Raw genomic sequence first — 7,950 nt, 5'->3', positions numbered from 1 at the left:
TTTCTCACCCACGGGCTGCTGAGGGCAAGGAAGCGCTGTAGTACCTCGTGACGTCCTTTCGGCTCATTCGAAAGACCTAGGTCGCAATCTACTATCCTTTCAGTCCAGCTGACATTCCTCAGATGTCAGGACCATCTTCTGGCACCTGTCACCCTGGAAATCCTGTTTCTCTGAATAGGGGGACTCAGCTGGACAGAGGAGAGGAATCTGTCACCCACGTCCCTGCTCCCCTTCCCGCTGGCGATACCCTCATGCACGCCTTCCAGGGATGCTCCTGAGAGTCACACGTGGGACGCTCCAGTTAGGACACCCAAGCGTGGTTGCCTCGGTTTTAACGCAGGGGCATCATGGAATCTGAGCGATGCCGCAGAAGACTGCCAGGTGGACGGAGGCGACGGCAGGGTGGAGGCCCACACCTCCAGGGCGAGAGTGGTTACGAGGAGCAGCAGCTGTCGGAGCAGGGTGGGTGGCCACGTAGAATGCGAAACTCTCGCTCCTCCAGACATGACGCGCGGGCACCTCCCAGGAGCTTGCCGGAAATGCAGCCTCTCGGACTGCAGCGCTGCTGACTCCGGTGTGGCACGTTGGATCCAGGTTCCTGTAGGAAGCCCGCATGAGACTTCAAGGGCTTTGTGGCCTTGGCCCCCGTGGGCTGGCCATGACCTCCCCAAGTCTGGCTTCTTTTGCGGGCCCCTGGTGCTCTGGATCTAGGCCTTGCACAGCCAGCCCCGGACTAGGCATGCTCTGGCAGCACCCCCAGACTGAGCACAGCAGCCGAAGCCCTCACAGCACAAGCCTTGCCAGTCCTCCCAGTAGCAGTTCAAGGCTTCGAGACTCAAGGTTCTCCCGGTCACTGAGTTTAAAGAGCACTGCACTGTGAATCTGAGTTTTGTTCTGGTTCTTGCGTTTAAGTAGCCATGTCCAAACCCATTCTGTGCCTTGCATGCAGTGTCCACACCCTTCTCAGTCGGCAGGTGAGCAAGCGTGCCCACTCAACACACCCTGCGTCTCGTCCTCTGAGTCGGGCAAGAAAGCTGTGAGGCACAGGTGCGGGAGGGAGAACTGGAGGAAGAGGGGGTCAGGGGCCTCTGGTGGGGTCTTTCTTGGGGTCCAGGGACAGATGGGGACTGTCCTCCCTGGAGAAGAAACATGAAATTCACATCAACTCTCTGAGCCTGAGTTTCCACGAGCGTGCAGTGAGGACTCCTCCAGCACGAACGCCCATGCCACCGAGTCCCTGGGAGTCATCCAGCCCCAGCGTGGCTCAAACACTGGGCACAGACTGCAGGGAGGACCTTTCTAGGCCTGAGGACCTAGTCCCAAGGATAACCAACTCCTAGGACCTTAGAGGAAGGACACGGAAGCTCTAAACGCCAAACTCTGACGCAGAATCTAGGCTATGACAGAGGCACCCTCTCGAGGCAGTGCTGCTGGGACGACTGAACAGACACCCGAGAGCAAACAAAACTGGCTCCAAACCTCGCCCTCGGGGGTGATTTCTCACCTCCTCTCTCCCTGTTTCTGTCTCTGTCTCTGTCTCTCTCTCCAGCCAGGGCACACACAAAAATCTCTTTAAAAAGAAAGACATGGATATCGTTGGGCTGGCCCCATGGCCTGATGGTTAAGGGACTTAGATCCCACACGGATGACCGTGGTTCAAATCCAAGCACTGGTGGCATTAAGAGCAGTCTGGTCATGCGGCGTGTGTGCTCAAAGCCCTGGCAGGATGGAGAGACGGAGAAGGGACTGCCGTGCCCCCACTTCACCTCAGAAGGCATTGTATCACTCTCTTTGCCCTCTGGCAAAGAAAAAAAAAGGGGGGAGGATAAAGTTTTGTTTCAAAAGGAGCTGGAAGAAGAAGAGGTGAGAGCGACCCCCGGACCAACAGAAGCCTGCGCACCGCTGCGTCCCCGCGTCCAGTGCCTATGTCCCACCGTCATTGCCACCATGCCCAAGAGAAAGGCTGAAGGGGATATGCTAAAGGAGACAAAGTCAAGGTGAAGGACGGACCACAGGGAAAATCTGCAGGGTTGTCTGCGAAACCTGCTCCTCCAAAGCCAGAGCCCACGCCTACAAAGGGTTCTGCAAAGAAGGGAGAGAAGGTACCCACAGGAAAACAGGGAAAAGCGGATGCTGGCAAGGATGGGAATAGCTCTGCAGAAGAATGGAGACGCCAAACAGACCAGGCACAGAAAGCTGAAGGAGCTGGAGACGCCAAGTGAAGTGTGTGCATTTGTGACAAGTGTGTCCTTCTGGTGACTGCACAGTTTGAAATACTATTTTTTTAATCAAGTTTTATAAAAATGCAGAATTCTGTTTTACTTTTTTTTTTTTAAGCTATGTTGTTAGCACACAGAACACTTCATTGTTGTGTTTTGGGGCAGGGGCATTTGTCACTAATAGAATGTCTCTGAAGCTGGATCGATTTGGACATCTTTCCCTTCTAGTGTTGAGAGACTTCCTCTTGGCTCCCGAGAGGAGGGGTTCCCGGACACACAGCCACCTTGGCGTAGATGTCTTGTGGTGTGGAAAACGTAACATCTGCTTTGATGTCCTCTCCCTCTCTGCCTTCAGCGTAGACGTGACCACAGGAGATTGGTTATGCCAGTATGTCAGGCAGTCCGGACTTTCCAGTGACATTGAGGTGGTGTCCTTCAGAAGAGCAGCAGTTCCTTTTCTGTATTGTTGGGTCTTCAGGTTGATAATTCTGCCATTTTCATTTCCCGAAAGTCAGGGCTGGCTCGTGAAAAGTTGTTAAACAACGTGCTAAATGTAAAATGTCAACCCTCACTCTAAACGTTCCCTGTTCAGAACATCAGATGAAAACTTCATTGGGTTTTATAGTGGCTTTCTGATTTTGGTAGTCCATTGAAGAAGGAAGTTTGAAAGTTGTTGTATACTGTTAACGATTGTCTGCCAGAAAGCAAGAAATCACCCCCCAGGGGGGATGGCCACACCTCAATCCCTTCTCCTCCATTCTCCTCTCGGGATCTTGGGTACACACGCACACGCGCCCGGCTTGAATTTAAAGCCACCGGGTCTGGGACACGAACCGCAGTCGACTACATGGGAGTCCAGCGACATAGCCATTACGCTAACTGCTGGTCCCTTCATTGGGTTTTATAGTGGCTTTCTGATTTTGGTAGTCCATTGAAGAAGCGAGTTTGAAAGCTGTTGTATACTGTTAACGATCGTCTGCTCATATCCTGCCTGAAATACCATGATTGTTTATGAAAAGTATCTTTAATAAAGCTGGGTACAGTTTGGCTTGGAAAAAAAATTTTAAAAAGGAGCTGGATTACTCACATGTGTGGAAGACCCTTCTGCAGCCCCCTACCCACCTCCACCTTCCCTTCCTCCCTCTGCCCATGGCCTCTATCCACGGACCCCACTCTCTCAAGCGCCAGTCACAACCACCCTGGCAAGAAAGAGCGGCCTCAGAGACCCCCTAGCTCTAACTAGCACTCTCTCTCTGCCCCTGAAATCTTGCAGAACTTCGCAGCTCCCAAAAAGCCTAAAGCCAGGGGGATCTTATTAGAGGCAGTTTCCATCTGTCCCCTCTGAATCTTGGCCCTTGATCTTGGACTGAGTGCCAGCACTTGGGGGGTGATCCAGATCTGCAAAGCCTCAGTTAGAAACAGGAACACAGAGCTGCTTTGTAGCAGTGTCACACACATTATGTGATCCTGGTGTCTGGTGGTGTCCTAAGCACTTTAGATAATTAGCAGCTTCAGAGGCCAGCAGGTGGTGTAGTGGCTAAGATACTAGACTCTCACCTGGCAGACTGCAGTTCAAGTCCCAGACCCAGCGGCTATGCCAGATATGTGTGTGGGTGCACAAAATCCCAGGAGGAAATGGGATTGTGGTGTGGCCATCCTCTGGGGGCAAGATTTCTCACTTTTCCTCTCTGTCTGTTTCTCTCTCTGGTGAGCCCTATGGAGAGAAAGGAAGGAAAGAAAGAAAAAGAAAACAAAAAAATGAGCACATCCAGTTCACAATACCCAAACGAGGTAGGTGCTGCTCTTCCTCCCCTTCGACAGATGAGATGTGGGGGGCGGGGGTCACAAGTTGAGATGTGCCTGGTTACACAAGTGCTAACTGTTAGAACCAGAACTGAAGCCCAGGGAATCTGGCCTCCCTACGCAAAGGAACAAGTTCAGAGCTCCATAAATAGTGGCCGATGCTCTTAGTTGCTGGGATGAAGGTGCCTCAGTCAAGCAGAGGATGGCCATGAAGGGGCTCTAAATACAAACCTTATCTCCCTCCTACTCTGAGTCTTTAAAACAGCCTCCAAAGTCGGGAGCATGCCGGACCTACTCACCTCTTTTAGCCCAGCAGGCCCTGGCATCGTGCCCTGTGGCTCTCTGAACACCTGCTAGATGTGTAATAAAATAAATCCCAGTCGCCGAGCATCCGCGGGTGTGCCTTATCTCATTCGGCCCTCCCCCTGCCTTGTACCGAAGCCAAGAACGTCAGTATCTTAGCCAAAGAGACATGGCCTCTGCAGCAGGGTAGGGCGGACAGCAGACAGAGGGAGAGCGATTCACCGGGCAGGGCAACGTGCCCCTGGGGCCGCTGTCAAGCGAAAAAGGAGATTATTCCATTTCATTAGCTGCTTTATGTGGTACTTATGCAACGCTGTTGTTCACTTTCTATTCCAGAACATTCCCAGTAATTATTTTCCATGGACAGCGACTCCGGCTAAACTAAGACGAGAAAAGCACAGGGAGCTTATTACCGAGACCTCGAGGCGAGAGGGAGGGGCGATGAGAACCACAGATAACGGGGGCTGAAGTCAAGGCCGGCTGGATCAATAACAATCTCAGAATCGCACATTGTGGGAAACAGAATTCTTCCACAGGAAAACAATGTGATCTTGGAACAGACTCGATCTCAAAGCACATCTCCGTATCGCTGATAAGAAAAAAGAAAAGACGTGGAAAAAATCCCCCCAGGACCGGATTCCAACCTGGCTGTGGGTCCCTGATTAACCAACAGCACCGGCCTGAGAGCAGGTTCTTCAGGAACGAGGTCAGAAGTAAAATGGGAACCAAATGTGCTACTTTGCCCAGTGCATGGCCCACGTCAGCTCCCAGGTTAGCAATCCTACTCAAGATACTTGCTCGGCCCGATTTTATGAGGTCCCTCCCCCTTTACTCTCCATCTGGCCTGCATTGCAAGGGGCCTAGGAATTACATGGGTCTCTCTGTATCCTGGGTCTTCTCCCCTGCCACACACATACACACTCAGCACGCCTGGCCGGTCTTTGTGCAAACTCCGAAGATAACTCATCCATAACACTCATCCTCGCTCACGGCAGGACACCTGCTCACACACGGCTCCCCATGCTGTAGGGGCCACATAAACATCTAAACCAGAGACGCGGGTCACCCGCTTTGCCAACGGACACACCAGAGCCCATTCCGTTCCCACCCACACCATCTTGGCTCACCCAGAAATCTGTCCTCCAGGAAAATGGGGCTTGCTGATAATAAGCCAACTAAATAAACCTAACAAGAAACAGAAATAAAAGTGAATTGTGAGGCACTTTACAGGGAAAGGCACGGCCAGGCGCTCTGTGGACGCACAACTCAGGCAGCAATGCTGGGCGTGTCTTGTGACAACCAACAGGGACACTGACGTCTGTTTGGTTCCCGACGACGGAAAACAAACCCTGTTTTGTACAAGGTGTACACTGCATACACTGAGTTCACATCGAGTTCTCAAATTGCTGGTAAATAAAAACCACAAGAAATTCTGGCACTTCCAGGCTGGAGGTAAGGCAGGGCTGGCTCCCACCTGCCCACCTGTGGCAGGGACGGACCCTTTTCTACACTGGCTGTACCTGCCCCTGAGCTTACTAGACTCTCTAAACCAAAGGGTTTAACCTTTATTTGCATTAGAAAAGACTAGCCCAAAGGCCCTCCGAAGGCGAAGCTCTCTGTCGGTGGTTAAAAAGTAAGCAAGGGGGGGGGCAGCAGATGGTGTAGTGGTTACAGGGCTGGACTCCCACATGGCCCATCACACCTCGAATCCTGGCCCCAGCAGCTTGAAACTCACACTGGGCATGTGTGTGTGTGCGTGCCCGAGATCCAGAGAGGAGAACAGAGGAGAAGGGTTTGCAGCATGGCCATCCCCCCTGGGGCGGTGCTTCCTCACTTTCTCTCTCACTGCCTCTCTCTGGCAAGTGCATGCATCCTAAGACCAAAAAAAAAAAAAAAAAGGGAGCAATATTTGGAAATGCAGAGTCCCGATGGTGCTACAGAAGAGCATAAAAGGGAAGTGGACCACAGGGGAGGACTCTGCCAGGAGGCAGCAGGGGATTGTCACCGCACTCTGCACTACTGCTCCCCCCTGGGCTGAGCCCTAATTCTCTTTGTCCATGCTTGCAAAATAATCTTCTCCGCCCCACTCCTGCCCTCTCCAGGAATCAACAACACCGAAGTGCCACTCTTTTCAAATGACTGCAGTTGCCAAGCCTCACTAGCAAGTTTGAGACCCTGGCGCATCCTACCCAGCAGACCCGGCTCTTCTAACCCACTTCTCCCTGATTCCATTAAAACAGCATCCAAACCTGGCCCAGCTGGTAGCGTGGTGGTTAAGGTGACTGGATCCCACATGGTGAGGGGTGTCTGGTTTGAATCTCAGACGCTGTGGCTTGAAAAACACGTGTGTGCCCAATATCCTGAGAATGCAAAAGGGATTTCAGTGTAGCCACCCCCTCTGGGGGACGTTTTCTCACTTTCCCATTCTCTCTCTCTCCCTCTCTCTCTCTGTCTCACACACACATGTCCTACAGTAAATGAAAACAGGGGAAGAAATGGTATCTAACCCCAAGAATCTCCCCCAGAAGGGGACAGGCACAGGACACAAATGTAAGACTTTATCAGATGCCTTTTGGGGGATGATGTGCCCGTGTCTTTGGAAAGCGTCAGTGTGCAATGACACCCCAAGCTCTCCCGACTCCCACAGCGTGAGTTTAGCGAAACAGTGAATACCTGGACCACAGGAAGCGCAGGCGGCCGAGGAAAGGGCTTTAGTCGTGATGCGGTATCTTTTACTCACTGGCTTCTGCTGGGTCTCCCACAGCACGGCAGGGAAGGCAGGGTTTTCTCTGTGGAGAAGGGACATGGTGGGGATGGATCCCCATCTGAGCCCTCAAAACTAGAAGGCAAAAGGCAGTACCAGCTAACCTTCCACCACGAGGCGGGGTCCCCACCACTCCTTCCTTCAGTGGGGCTCATAACCAAGTGCAGGGAGGGACCGGCCTGAGAGGGTGGGCGCTCGGCTGGGGACGGGGAGATAAGGGACATAACCCACTTCTCACACAGTTCTGCTTGGAGAAGGAGCTGCCCCAAGGAACGCTGGTTACTGCTCTGGAGGTAGAGGTGGCTAAGGAGAGGGCAGGTCCTCACAGAAGCATGACACAGACACTGCCATCAGCCAGAAGCCAGGAATTTCCTCCTAGCTTTGACTCTGTTAGGTCCGACCAGGCTGGCTGGGCCCCGACCTCACTCAAGAGGAAGTGTACTGTGTATCTTGTACAAGGCAGTGGTACACCAGCAGGTTTTGACATGATTGGTTCCAAGTTTCTGGAGCTACTCCGAGATTCTCCAAAAAAACCATGGGGGCTAGGTGTTTCGTGACCACAGAGCCTGTGCCAGGGTATGACCCAATAAGCCCACAGATGGAGCTGTGAGAACAGCACTGTTTCCCCCAGTGCCTTTTTCTAAATCACCAGGATCCAGACACCTCCCACCAGGTCCCCAGCCCCGGGGCCGCCCTTCACCACGGCCTTGCACCCTCGTTCCTACTCACAAAGAGTCCCAGAAAACATCCAAACCCAACGCACACAAGGTTCAGGTCTAAAAGGGTTTTATTTAAGAGCCCATCGTGCTGAAGGTCTGCCGAGGATCTGAAGGTCAGTCTCAGCGCAGCATCTGCCAGGAC

The 7,950-nt window shown here is 52.6% G+C and overlaps 1 long non-coding RNA gene across 4 annotated transcripts; it reads right to left on the bottom strand.

The window, feature by feature from the left end:
- Nucleotides 1–3,901: 3,901 nt before the first annotated feature.
- LOC114006521 (uncharacterized) lies at nucleotides 3,902–7,944 on the bottom strand. Of its 4 annotated transcripts, none has more exons than XR_003548232.1 (4): nucleotides 7,819–7,944; nucleotides 6,999–7,114; nucleotides 4,322–5,510; nucleotides 3,902–3,933 (listed from the first exon to the last, which is right to left on the bottom strand). It is a non-coding gene; the product is annotated as an uncharacterized LOC114006521 (long non-coding RNA). The 4 variants fall into 4 exon arrangements; XR_003548231.1 differs by having other exon boundaries at nucleotides 3,912–4,914; nucleotides 5,453–5,510; XR_003548227.1 differs by having other exon boundaries at nucleotides 3,912–5,510.
- Between the last annotated feature and the right edge of the window lie 6 nt (nucleotides 7,945–7,950).

The sequence above is a fragment of the Tupaia chinensis genome, unplaced genomic scaffold (genome assembly GCF_000334495.1).
Source record: "Tupaia chinensis unplaced genomic scaffold, TupChi_1.0 Scaffold000078_1, whole genome shotgun sequence".
Lineage (NCBI taxonomy): Eukaryota > Metazoa > Chordata > Mammalia > Scandentia > Tupaiidae > Tupaia > Tupaia belangeri.
The sequence above is the reverse complement of the archived record's forward strand: the minus strand, read 5'-3'. Positions and strand labels throughout refer to the sequence as shown.